The following is a 14762-nucleotide window of genomic DNA, read 5'->3' as shown; positions in this document are numbered from 1 at the left end:
CATACGATATTAATATTTGTTGCGTCGATTCTATATGTGTATTTATATTACATTGATACAATAGATAGAACGATGAGATCAAGTATGACACAAGTAGAACATTGGCCAACTAGATTTTAATCCTCTATGAGTATTTCACGATAATTTTGCCAGAGATTTCTCATTCTCGAAAAATCATTTTTCTTGGTTTGTAATTTTCATGTTTTAGGTTGCCCGAAAAGTTTCTTTCGTTTTATAAGGAAATAATAGACGGACAATATTTTTTGTTTTATATTAATTTATTGAATTATGCATGAACGTGATAATAGAAATATAACGAAATAGATCATATCTAATTCAACAAAATAATACAAGAAATTGTCGTTCGTCTATTATCATCTTATAAAACAAAAGAAACTTTTCGGACAACTTAATAGAATGTAATCTCATGCATTAACAATTCATTATACATAAATATATTTGCGTCGTAGATACATAAGTAGGACACATGGTACTTTCCTAGCTATCACGAAGAATTTCTCTACTTTGAAGACTTATACCACGCGTTAAATCAAAAACGTGTTACTACAATTTTCGATTTCCAGTCATCGATTTTTCATAGTAACGATCGATACGTCTTATCGACGACCAATCCCGTATATGTCTAGAGTTTTGCGCGTAACAAAGACCAAATACCTGTTCGACAACTGAGAAAATATATCGTGCAATAACGTATGCAGTTACTCGCTTTTGACTTTATCTATGCGGTCGTAAAGTCGCTTTGGTAACTTATCATCGATCTCTAGTCTCTGGTATGGCTAAATTTTATGAAAGATTCCAGTTATTCGTCTACCACGGCGCAGATTTAAATTAGCAGAGTACGAAGATACGGTACGCTATAAATCTGACAAAGCAAATTTAAACGCAAGCCGATTCCTTATCGCACGGCTCTGTTGTAAAATCTTTTACTGTTCACCTATAAAACGTTTCGAGTCTGACGGTAGCTAAGCGAAATTACATCAGGTCAAAGTACTGCGCGGGATAAAAATCAGAACATTGATCGAGCAGCGAGAGTTGCAAACCCAAGATGCAAAGGCAACATCGCGATTCCAAAATTCGCAAATGACGAAGTATCTTACCTTGCACAATTTCTGCGTATCGTCGCTTGACACATTAAGGGCCAAAGATTTGTTGACGCAACGTTTCGTTCGTAATTTTTCTCCGATCGATTTACGTTATTCAGATCTGTTTCTCTAACCTAATGGCTGTGAAAAGTAATTTTAGGGATCCCTTTGCAAATAGTATTTTTTGCCACTGTTTCTTCTGTCTAGATTGTTCAATTGCGCGAGATTTAACCCCTTAACCTACAACTACGGGCATAGCCCGTGGTACGATGATCGGGCCGAGCGTATATATTACGGGCACAGCCTGTAGTAGATAATCGGACCAAACGTAAATATTACGGGCATAGCCCGCAGTACGATGATCGGGCCAAATATAATATACAGGGTGGTTGGTAACTGCTGGTACAAGCGGAAAAGGGGTGATTCTATATTTTCGACTTCTTTTTTCGCGTAGAATCACCCCCTTTCCGCTTGTACCACCAGTTACCAACCACCCTGTATAATAGCTTGTTTACGTTTTCGGCCCAAAATTCTCGAACGTAAATCGTAGGTTAGGAGGTTAAAGAAGTTGAAATATGTATAGTATTATGATCTCGCGTATTACGTATTTCTTGATCCCTAATAGATAAAGACATTGACTGCCACGCCAATTTTATATATTTTGTTGTAACAATAGATTCCTACACCGTGAAACGTCTAATTTTAGCCAAACATTACACCGACAATGTTATCTAAGTCATTCGTCGCATTGAAAATTGTTTAGTCCGTGAAACTTATCCTATTTTGATTATCCTAAAAAAAAAACATCACGATATGATAATCAACGTGTTAAATCTTTTATCTGGAAATATTAGGTTGGCAACTAAGTGATTGCGGATTTTGTCATTAGGCGATATTAGGGTTGGCAGTCACTTAGTTGCCAAGCCAATATAAGTCCCCGTATTTATGTAAGTTAATTCTTGACACGCTCCGAACGAACGTAAGCGAGATTTACGAGTCCACAAAATTCGGAAATAACGTAGCCACGGTGTACGTAACGTTGCGCGCATTCCGTTAAAAATGAAGTATAATTTGCAATCGGAAGCTACATTAAAACATAAGGGCGAAAAAATTTCGACGCGTCAGATCGGTCTTGACATCGATCGAAACAGCGAGCATCGAGATTTCGCGGATGATATCTCTGTTTGAAGGTAACACGCTCTCTCGTAAATACAAAATGAAACGACAGAGAATTTTACATTCGAACGATTCCTGATAAAACGTATCGGTTTCGCGCGCGGAAAACGCGACAGACATGCGGCGAAGGGATACGGGGATGGAGGCAGGAGAAAAAAATAGGATAGAAGCAACAAGAGTCGGTGGTTACGAGGTCGAAAGGGTGAACCAGAGGCCGGTATAGCGAGCATCAATTTTCAAGGCAAACAAAGTCCAACATTAACGTGTAATGGCCGTGCCGTGGACTGGACTACTGTTGTCCGCTTTACATGTCAGAATACTCGGCATACATATACGCAAACCGACAATTCCAAATCGTTCGACTTGCCGGCGTTCGAACCGAGTGACGTCACGTCCGATCGTTTACTCTGGTTATTACTGAAACAGATTGGAAGTCTATGAGTTTTGTGGATATTGCAAAAAAGGGGAGAGAAAGAGAGGGAGCAGGAGGAACAAGAGGGAAAAGTAAATAAAAGAGTCGCGAAATGAGTGAAGCGTGCGCGCAGCAATAATCAGGTAGGATACGGAACAGCTTATCAAATTATTCTTCCTGTAGCCATATGTCTCTCATTTTCTTCTTTTCTTCTTTTTTTTTCTTTTCTTTTTTTTTTTTTTTTTTTAATGTATTGGCGATTTCTTTCACGACGAAAATTCGATAATACGCGATGTAATTAAAACTTTTATCGGTGCAGCATCATATGCTACTGTTCAGAAGTGTCAATCAATTGAAAAGGTTTTTGTAGTATCCATACTTTCGAGGCAATATCTGACACATATCAATATCAGCGTCCTGAAATATCAAATTCGAGTATTTGCGATTTTATCAAGCCATGATTTTCAATCGGGGCTCAAATATTTTTCAAACATGTAATATCTGACTATTTAGTTAAGAGCACTGACCTCTTTTCCCCTCGGATTGTCAAACAATAATAATAATAGCTATCCGGCGTGAATGTGTCATCTTGAACCAAATATGATATACCTTTTGGTCTACCACGGAAATTACGCGTGTCGTGAGATGAAAAAAATTGGAAATCGCTGTTGTAAAGCATCAAACCAATACATAAAGTATCGATAATTTTGTTAGGTAATAAACAGAGATATCGATACTTCCATGAAGTATCAACTATACATATTGACTCGATGTTTGTATCGGTTTGCTATTGCTCGGAAAACATTCGTATTGAAAATTGATATCAGTAATCCGAAAGTTACGATATCTTCCGATATTTCTCGCGCAGTTGTTGAAACATCATCGATATGTGTCGGTATCGATTCGATGGTTGTTTAGGAACGGTAGTGCGAGCCTGATGAAATTTATACCATGTTTGGTTTAATCGTTAGCGTGATGTCCGTTAGCATCGAATTAACGTTCGAATGCCATTTGGCGAAGGGAAGGTGTTCTTTAGAGATTGGCGGGGCGGCGGGGTCCGGTCGACTTTAAAATACGTATAACCTGCACACTGAATGATTCGCGTTTTAAAAAGCGTAGATTTTTGTTGCACCGAGAGGTGATTGAAGCTGAATGGGTTCTGTGCCGTGAAATCCCGGCGAGAACTATCGTTTTTGTAGTCGCTGGGTATTGAGTCATTGAAAACGTGCTCGTTCTTTTTTTGTTTTCAGCCTTTTTACGTTGTTGGGATGGCTGTTCATTTAACGCATAGGTTTGATGGTCAAATGAAGAGGATTTTTTTGTACAATTAGCTATGTACTTGGCCGAAATTCGGAATCGTATATAGATAATATGCGATATTTATTTCTTTCGTTTATAATATGATATCCATTTTTTAAATTAATTATGATAGATAAATCGTTGAAGACAGAATTGATTCAATTCTGGATACTTGCAATAAATTGCACTATTGCAATAGAAAAAAAGGATGTTTTGTGGAACATTAAACTTGGAATGATCAATATGGTGGATGAAGCGAAATAAATTATCGATGATCATAAATCATGCAGAAACAAAAGAGAACGCTTTATCGTTCAAATAATTTTTATCGAAGCTTTTGATCTAAAGCGGAGATGGGATACAGGTATGGCAAAATATAAATTCTTATCTTTTATAAATGTTTCAGTTTCGTATTTTCACGATTTATCGCGTATCGCCTTGTTTTCCCATTCAATTTCTCAATCGAGCATCTCTTTTACAGATATCCATTGCTATTCGAACTCAGCTTGTTTTCGTAGGTTTGTTTCGACGAAGAACAGTTTCATTCCGATCTACGACCAATTCAAAAATATCTACCATTTTTTTCAAATACGTCTACCAGTTGTTTCGCCAACAAATTTTAGTTTCGCAATCACGCAATTCGTGTTTACGAGCCTTTTCAGACTTTATATTTCAAAACCGAATTTTTCCACCGTGATCGGGATTTGCAACATACCGTAAACCAACATGGCACGTATAAAACAAATTTCAATGACTATACGCAGCGTTCAAAATCGCCGGAACAAAAATTTAAAAACTTATTCCATTTAAAAACGTTTGATAAATGTTGCTTCGACGTGTCCATTTTTAACACCTACTATCTACAAACGTTATTAATGGAAACATGTAAAATTTCCGATTTTCGAAGTCAGTTTTAAAACATTAAAGATTCACATTGTCAAAGATTCATTAATGACTTTCTGATGTTAGCCAAGCGTTTCATCCGACTACCCCCTTTGCATCAGTTCGTAAATTCTTTTATTTCCATTGCCTCTAATTTACTCTTTTCTCTTTTTCTTCCTTCCTTCTCATTCAGCTTCCTTTAAACGACTCTTCAATTTTTTTCTCTTTCTGCTCTCAACTCCTATTCCTTTCTTTTTATCCTTTTCTCTGGCTATAGATCATCTTTTAATCTTTTGTCGATCTTTTGTATAACTCCTAACTTCGCTATCTTTATTTCCTGTTTTCCAAATGAAAAGAGTCAACTTAGTAGTCGCATTCGGCAGCAATATTTAGAAGCAATAAAATAAATAAATAAATAAGTAGCACCGATATACTAGGTCGCTTAGAGTAAAGGTGCAGCGTAGGTTTGTATTATCTATACCCAAATGCTGCATAGTCATCACATTAATTATAAACACGTTATCTCGCCTTTGAATTTCCAGACCCCCCAAGAGTAGAGTTATAAATACAGTTATAAATACTCGTTACGTTACAGACCTCAGGCAAATCTATGACACCTATGAGATCGTAAATTTAAATATGCATTTTCAAACATATACATGGCGAACAAACATAAGCATCAAGAGGAAAAGTATTTAAGAATTAAATTCCAGTCTATCTTCGTCATGACGGTTGCAAATCGCAGAGAAGCAAGCGGAAGTAGTCTAGGAACAATTTACTGAAAAAGGAAACGTCACAGGAAATTAATTCGTTTCCAGAATTCTCCAACTTATCGGCTCTACTTTCGTTCATGTCCGCCACCTTCCTGTACCGGAAACCACTCAACTTCTTGTCAGCAATGGTGTCCGGCCGTAGTTTGTCTCTTTCTCTTCTAACTTTTTCAATACCTTCCAGTTAATTACTGTGGGCATCGTGGAATTTTGCATCGACCTGCTCGAGCGCAAGTATAATGGTCGAAACGAGCGTCGCTTCCTGCGAGATTCCGATACAGTATAACGTCGATAAAACATATTTAATCTTATAGAACACACGTTGAGCCTGAGAGGCCTATGTCGTTTTGTTTTATGATACGAAATGTGCATTGCTCTAACTACACCCTTTTACTCGAATGTATTGAACAGTTAATACTAATAAAAAAATATATATCTTTGTATTTTGACGGTTATTTTCCACACGAAGACCGATAAAATAATAACCGAGGAGAGACGAGTAATAAACCTATCAGGCTTGACACGTGCACCATAGAGTTAACAAGTTTGTATCGTGCGTGCCAAGTCATGGGTAACGTGAAATTGAAAATGGGAAATCACGTTACATTTATTGTGAAAAACCTTTATTCCCACTGCGTACAACTATTCCGAGACGCGATAAATATTTTCCTTTTCCATTTTGAAAGCTCATAACTTAACACGTACTCTGTTTACTTGGGGGGTTTGGAAATATCGGTCTTGATATGTACGTAGCTAATATTTCTAGGTGCCAGAAGTGAACTTGCAAGCTTTACACGTAGGAAGTAATGTCCAGCGTGTATGTATTATTAATACCAATAAACCTGTCTGCTGTGCCGGATATGATTAAATCAGTTCGACAAAAAAGCTATTCACCGAGGTTCGCGAGAACAGCATCGAGTGCTTTTCGGTGATAGTACGTTGAAATCTGGCGCCTGATGGCCGATGAAAAAGGTTGGAGATAGACACGGTACATTCTCTGGATGAGCTAGGACTCGCGTAATACGTACGACCGCATTCAAGAAACTTGACAAACCTGCGCTTAAAACGACTTTATTTATTTTCTTCCTTTTTTTTTTTTTTTTTCTTATCTTTACTCGTAGAATATGCTATTACTACCTCGTGCAAAGAACCTGAGACACCCTGTATGTTTCATGCAGTTTTTCTCGAGTTTCAACCATATTTTAATCTTCTTAAAATGTCAGCGCGTAGATAAACTACTTTTAAAACGCTTATGAAATTAAAGATTTCATTATGAAAGTACGATAAACTAAATGTTCTGGCAAAAGGTACGCGTCGTTCGTGCGAAAAATTGCGTTAAGTGCATGAGCTGGTTGATAAAGGGAAGGATAAACGGAATAAACGAAACAGAGCAATTTGTATTTGCGTGTAGCAATTAATTATGTCCTCGAGAACAGTTGAGCGGGAACATAGTCGGTGTTATTTGTCGCATAGCCGGCAGCCATCGCTAAAGTAACTCCTACTTTTCCCGGGAAAAGTTTTCGTTGACGGGGGCCGCCACGGTGTCGTCTTCGCTCAGAGTAACGAACTTTTTAATTGGTTGCTGCTCTACTCGAAAAACTCGATCGTTTTCCGTGTCCCAACGACGAGTGGCTGCCTATGAAACGATACAAAGCGAGTCTCATAACGAGAACTTATAAGTCTGTTTAATAAATAAAGTTTTGATACGATTCACAGCGCGTATGATTATGCCGTTGCTTCCACGTTACTTTCGCCATAACTTCTGCAATTACCCGATTTTTCATCCGGCTGAAGGAACCGCTGCAACGAGTTTGGATCCGGTAAATTTCTTACGAATCGCTAAAAAGTATCACGGTGAAGTCGAATGAAAAAATAAGACGCATTTGAAAAAATGATTACGTTGTTCGTTGACAAGTGGCGAGTTAATAGAACACGATGATAAATCAAAAGTATTACGTGTACAAACATAACGCAAACTATTCATAATTTTTTATTCTGAGAAATTCACGCGGTACACAATGTATTCCAATGAGCGAAGTCGCTCGTACTTTACCTCGCGATACGAATTACGACACGCATTTATCTAAATTATAAGTTTACTTTTGAAAATTACTCTCACGATATTTACGCGCCATTTAAAGCGCTAATTATCCTGCTCTTCGAATTTCCAACGATCGATCAACCTGTGAAACAATTGCCAAGCGTAAACAATGTTTCATCGTGCTATTTCCGGTGACGGTCTCATTCAGACACTTTATCGATCCGCGGTACGCAAGACGAGCCGCACCCACGATGCATCCGGGCGAAACATTTCGTTTCTCGTGGTACTGAGAATTTTCCATAATTATTCGAGACCCGAAGGAAAGCCAGTTTTCGGTTCACAAAAAGATTTCGACGGCGGGAAGTTGACATTCCATTAAAGGCGCATAGTCAGGCAAACAGGCCCCTGGCGTTGTAAACGGCTACGAAGACCGGGTTTGTTCTTTAAACACGTCTTCGTTCCCATCTTACTCGCTATGTTTCGTGCTATTCATGTCTTTCAAAGTTTTGTCCATTTCAATTTCGAATTTTGAGAGACTTCGATATCACGTAATTAGCGATTGCAAGATACGCTTAACGCTGTTACTTCTCGCACTGTTTTACAGTCGACCCTCCTCTGGAAGCCATGCTAAGCTTATCAAATCATGTTACATAGAATCGTGTAGCAATTTTTGCAACATGTTATATCGATACCTTCTTCAATTATAAGATGATCGAGTCTAAATGTTTTCGCGGCTGGTGTCACGTTCGTATGATTTTGCTTGCCAGTGATTATGGTAGCGGACAGAGGCTACAAACGGTATCGATATGCAACCTTATTTTTCAACGAAGCGTTCATTTTCATATTTCTCATATTTCATATTTTTCTATATTTCATTTCCATAGCATCAAATTTTTGTAATCGTATAGAAACAACTACGAAATTACGTGAAATTTAATATTCTCTGGCCTAATTAATTAGTCTGCGAAGGATATAATAAATACAGTAGTGTGCCGATACTTTTTCTAACCATTTGTACAAGTCGCGTAAAAATTATTGCAAAATAAAACAGATGTTTTCGGAACACTGAGAAAAGGCAGAGCTGTGTCAATAAATTACTTTTAACCTTTATATTCATTTACAGATTCCTTTCAATTTTTATCGATATAATCCCTTCCTCGTTACGATATAATGAGATTTCAAAGTGTTCTGTATAATATGCATATTATATATAATTTAATAACGTAAAAAGTTTCTGAAATCGAAATCATCCGTTTGTACTTGTCGATACAAAGCCGTATGAATATTTCGTCGATTACCTCTTTATAGTCTAGACTTACGTAGTCAGAAAATAGTCTGAGCGGTGCTGCTGGACCAGGACCAAGAGGCGAAGTATACAGATCCGGAGGATCAAACTCGATTTTTATCCCCGTCGTAAGATACTCGTTGCATATCACTTATTCCGTATTCTTAGTCCACTTTATCGGCGAGGATTCTCGAAATGGAATTTTCAGGATCAAATATCTCATCCTTTTCGTCAATGGCACGTGCATGACAAAGTCCCAAAGATCTACCACGTGTTTATCTGCAAAATTGATATTTTCATGGAAGTAAAAGCTATTGTCGATAGATCCTACGAAGTTCTCGATTTACTCGAATTTTACTGGCAGAGCGATCCCTTTTGTTATTTTTTTGAACGTAACATTTCGTTAGATTCGATAGGAAGAGATATAAACTGAGAACTACAGAAGAGAGCAACTTGTAGATATTAGGTTGTCCCAAAAGTTTCTTTCGTTTTATGGGCTGATGATGTAAAACAGAAATTGTTGTTCATCTATTGTTTTATTGAATTGATCCATTTCGTTATATTTCTATTATTATGTTCGTATATAATTCAATAAACTAATATAAAACAAAAAATATTCTGCGTCTATTATTTCCTTGTAAAATGAAAGGAATTTTTCGGACCACCTAATGTTATGGTAAAAAATATGTTAATAAAAAGTGTAGTACGTGTTAATGTAATTGAACTGATACGACGAAATAGGACACGTTCGAAGTTGTTCGATTTTCAGGGTGTAATATAATATTGTATTTGGTTGATAGTAAATTACTATTAGCTGGAAAAATCTAAATCGAATGTCAGAGTGACCGAGGGATCCAAAGCGTAAAATACTTCAGCTTTCGCGGATCCAGCAGGATTTTATCCTCTCTAAGCTCGAGCATCACCTATTCATGTATTTTTTTCACTGTGTCTACTTCACGTGCACGTTCTCTAACATAGAATTTCAAGCACTTCTATTGAAAACTGTTTGACAGTATCCAATTTTCAAAAAATACTTTATTTCGCGTAAACAAACATTTTACTCTGAAATAAATATTCCAAAGCGAATTTCAATTATAATCAACGGCTATGAATTTAAGAACTAACGACACAGGGATAGAATTTCCTTCCAACCAAGTACGTCGAATTTAAGCGAAATTCCTTGTGGCTCTAGCAAAACTTTCGGACCCTCGAAAAATCCCGGTGATGCATATGTATGTGTACCGAAATATTTTTCTCTTATAAGTTGTTTCTCCCAACAACGCAAAACGAAGAAAGAAAGGGCTTACATTTTCTTCTCGAAATATTCCACGCGAAAATATTTTCTAGAAATATTTTAGTCGCAATCAGCCGTGTTGCTTGTCGGGCATAGAATAGCTGCGATCCGCGCGATTTCAGGTTTTATCGTGACCAGTCCCTTTCGTCCTGGACGATCTCCGAAGAAACGATAGTCGAAGGAAAAGTCCATTAATCATCTTGCGTGGTTACTTTCGCGTCATCGTAATCTCCGTTCTTTCGTTACCCTGTTCGCCATCAAAGTAGTCGCCGTATTCTTGTTGACCTTTTTGGCTCGCGTATCCCAGCTTCTTCTGCAGCACGTCCCACTTTTTCCTCTTTACTCCCATTCTTTTTGTCAGGGACACTAGCATTTTGCACTGGCAGTATAATTTCTTTCCGCGTTTCCCGTCGACCCGTGCGTTTCACTTCGAAAGAACGCGGGAATAGAAAACGAAAGGGACGTAGTAGGCGAGACATTGTGAGAACGACGATGGAAACACGATGCCAGGAACGCAACGCCAGCGGAGGTGCCGACGATGTCGACGGCGTCGACCACCGAGGATCGAGTCACGCGTTCGCGAGAAGACCAAAGGCAGCTTTTCATACCCGGCAGTATCGCGAATTTTAATCAGAGGACTCGAGGCGTCCTAAGACGACCGGGACTTTCGACTTTTCCGCGACTCGCTAATGGATTGCTAGACGAGAAGAGGTCGCAGACTAATCGCAATTTCGTTCTTCGTTTCGGGCCACGTTAGCTTGTCGACCTCTTTTGTTTCCGTTGCCCGCCTCTGTAAACCATGCCTTTTCTCAACACGGCTGATCGCACTTCAATATTGCAAATCGGTGCTTGGCCCGGTATCGCCTGTACCGTGGAAAACTCAATAGCGACGAAGAATTGGAAAATAGTCAACGCTCTATAAAAGAACGAAAACTACGAATTAAGAGAATAGGATGGGGAAATTGAGAAGTATCGAGTGCTTAAGAAAGAATCGCGAGTTTGCACGAACAAAACGAGGAGGAATCGAGCTAAAATTTCCAAGATTTTCCAAGAGTGGAAAGATTTATTTCGAGATTTTAGGCGAGATAGTTCGTTTTGCGTATAAAAATCTAATAAAAATAACGAAAAAGCTCTGTATCTGTTTAATAACTTCAAACAGTGGTTTGTTTGAAGGAAAAGGGAAATATAACGATAAAAAGTAATTGGTATTATGTACGTTTAAAACACTTGATTATTATTGCTTCGTTCCTTTGTTTCGTATCGCGAGCATTAATCAAGTTCGATAAAACTGGAACGAAGTAGGTAAAGGGAAGAGAAAGGAGTTTGAAGGGATCGTTGAGAAGTCTCGAGATGGCAAAGAGGTCTTTCGCTCCTTCTTTTCGTGTTTCGTTGGATTCGAATCACGCCTGTCTCCTTCTCGTCTTTGCTCATTCTTTTTCTTACTTTTTCTTTCGTGCACTGTTCGGTTCGCTTCTTGTCTTTCAGGTATTGCGGCACGTCAGCTTCTTCAGACGTTCTCTACACTATCCTTTCCCCCATTCTTTCACCCCTCGCTACCGTAAAATTGCTATTTTCATTTTCTATTTTCTCTGGCACCTGCAACGAAGCGATACAACCGCGGATTCTAACCGATCTCCGATTTTACGTGCGCCGATAGACGTTCCGCGTAATTCCAAACGCTTTCTTTCTTCTTACAGCTAATGAAAATAATTGTATATCCTAATCGTGTTACAAGTTGCAGCGTTATCATCCTCGATATAGCGGTACGATGAAATTACGAAGGAAATTACGAAGAATTAGAATATGTATCGATTTCTTGAAAAATGAATAGATCGAAATTTACTTCCGATCGAAAGGTACTTCGTGAAAGGGCACGTCCTGTATCCGAAAACATCAAAAATTTCTTCCCTGGAACGTGAGATAAAAGCTAGTGAATGAGCCGCACGTTGCTCTTTCGAAAGAATCGATCTAAAGGTAAAAGCAAAGACACGAAAACCAGCTCTTCGTGGTAAAAATATGAAGTTTGTCAACGCGTACGAAAAATAGACGATCGAATACTGGAAAGGAATCGTACACTCTGATGAAACAAAAGCTCTTAAATGAAAAATCCTAGAATTAATATTTGTTTTATCTACGCTGACTATTGGCTCACGATAGAATCGCCAAAGGTAACATCGATTGTCTATCAAAATTTCTCCGACATTCGTAAAATCGTCTCTCATTCTCCACGCGTATCTCCACAGCTATAGACCATTGATCAAAGGGGAAATCGCTCTTTATAGTCAGATACTCTACTATGAGAAAACGTCGACGCGCGAGAAGCTAGCGAATAAATGTAATAAAACATAATGAAACCCGTGACACGCTGACCATTCCGAAAACGTTGACACTTTTATTTTCCATTCGCGTGGTGGCAAAGTATTTCAGGATCTTCGTCTAGCGTCGTGGTGATAGTAGTACATATCCGTCGACGTCAACGTCAAATGCCACGAGAAGATGGATTTCCTCTTTCTCTTTCTATACTTCGGCAACGGGAATGGTAATATGTACGAATGATCGATCGTTGCCAGAGTGGAATTGTGCATCTCGCAGGATATATTTTTTAATCTCGTTTCCCCTTTCCTATCTCCCGTCATCTTCTCTATCGCAGCCGCCTTAACGTCTTCTTTCTTTACGACGTGTCTAGCCGTAGATAACTTTCCGATTACGCGTCCTCTTCCAAAGGATCGCGCCTCGTAAATTCTACATAGAATAGATGAAACGAACGGCCTCGAAATATATTTCTTGTAATCTACTCTGTCTCGTAAAATGTACGCGGTTCGTGTGGCATTTTGCGCGATCCTAGCGATTTTTCTCGCCTCTGTCGCAACTATTCGATAGCTACGAACAAGAAAATTTCTTTCGATCTTCCCTTTCCTACACGTTCGCCTTTTTTCCCAATCTTTTTTTCTCTTTTCGCTCCTTTTTACGTATATCTCCGCTCGTCGTTCTCTCTTCGGTTCCCAACTTTTGTTTGCTCCTAAAAAGACACGAATAGGTAAAGTTGTAACAGCACGACGAGAACGTTGTTGTAAGCACGGTGCAAATAAACTTTGTTTGCCGAAGAAATCGAAGTTTAATGGAACGCCTTCGCGCTGTGCGCACGCATGAAACATAGCAATATCGCGAGTTTATTTGATATAATTCCAGGATATGCAAAAGATGAAAGGACGATTCTTTAATCGAGGGTTGAATCGAAATTTTCGTGACTCGTCAATAATTAACGACTAAAGATTAACGATACGATCGTTCCATCGTTACAAACGAACAAACTGCAAGTATACACATCCATCATAATGCAATAGTAATAGCATCATAAATTATCGAAATACAGCATCGATTGTTTTTCAATCGGCGAATGAAACCGCAAACGTTTGTCACTCTCGTTTTAAAGGAATCCAACGATAAATTTCAAGTTACTTTAGTAATTGATGGACGATCATGAAAATACAATTTACGGGAATAACGTTCCTGAACAAACAAGTGCTTTAAAACAGATGGAAGGACAGGCGAACATTGCTTTGTAGAAAAATTGCCATAGGGTTGAACGATGTCGGAGAGAGGAAAACGAGTAGAAAATGAAGATAGTCGTCTTTGATTAATGTCATGGACTTCTCGCGAAAGAATGTGGCACAACGCTTGGCGCGAAAACGCGTTGCTATTTAATTCTAATAAATTTCCAAGTTAACTTATCCTGAAATTGTTTATTACGATTCCGTTTCCAAGAAAGATACTCCTTTTTATTGATATCACAAACAGAGAGTTTTATGAATAATGAATTTAAAAACTGCAACCTGAATAGAAATTTGTTTTACCTGCTAAATATGGCAAATACTACATTTCGCATATTTGATACATTTTTGCGTACTATGTGCATTCTGTGCGTGCATCGAACCTCTAAATTTCCACTAAACGCGTAAAAGTCTACAGGATAATTATAAGAAAAAGGAAAAGTAGTTTGCAGTTAGACGTTAAATATAACATTGTGCATACGTTTTAACTTCAACATATGTAGGTTGATTTAAACTTCGTTAAAATTTCTGTACGCGTGAGAACACTTAACTATCATTCATTATAATCCGCGGACGTAAGACCGGAATATAGTGGGCACGCAATAACTCAAATTATACGGCCATAAAATATCGTAATAATCTCGCGAGGATAAGTTTCCTGATATCGATATAAATATCATAGCCCGTATTATACGGCACACAAGCCTGTATAATACCATAAAAATTATTGCAAGCAAATCCAGCAACTGCCGCGTAATACCATAACAGTATATTTTACAAAAATAGGCAGCCTCGTGGATACAGCTGCATTCCAACGGACGCATTAACCATCCATCTAAATGCTTTATTTCTTCGTGTAATCTTCCCCATAAAAACTTTACCGTGTAATCCGGCCAGTTTCCCCTAACGTTTCGCACAGACGGCGCTACCCTTCCCTTGACTTTTTTAA

General features: G+C 38.3%; 1 protein-coding gene across 5 annotated transcripts in view; it reads left to right on the top strand.

Moving 5' to 3' along the window:
• The window catches only part of LOC126865184 (TWiK family of potassium channels protein 7-like), a 364862-nt gene that overhangs the window by 307002 nt on the left and 43098 nt on the right, over window positions 1-14762 (top strand). The gene's annotated exons all lie outside the window — the stretch shown is intronic.

This window comes from Bombus huntii, chromosome 4, assembly GCF_024542735.1.
Source record: "Bombus huntii isolate Logan2020A chromosome 4, iyBomHunt1.1, whole genome shotgun sequence".
NCBI classification, from domain to species: domain Eukaryota; kingdom Metazoa; phylum Arthropoda; class Insecta; order Hymenoptera; family Apidae; genus Bombus; species Bombus huntii.
Note: the sequence above shows the minus strand (reverse complement) of the source record. Positions and strands in the feature narration are given on the sequence as shown.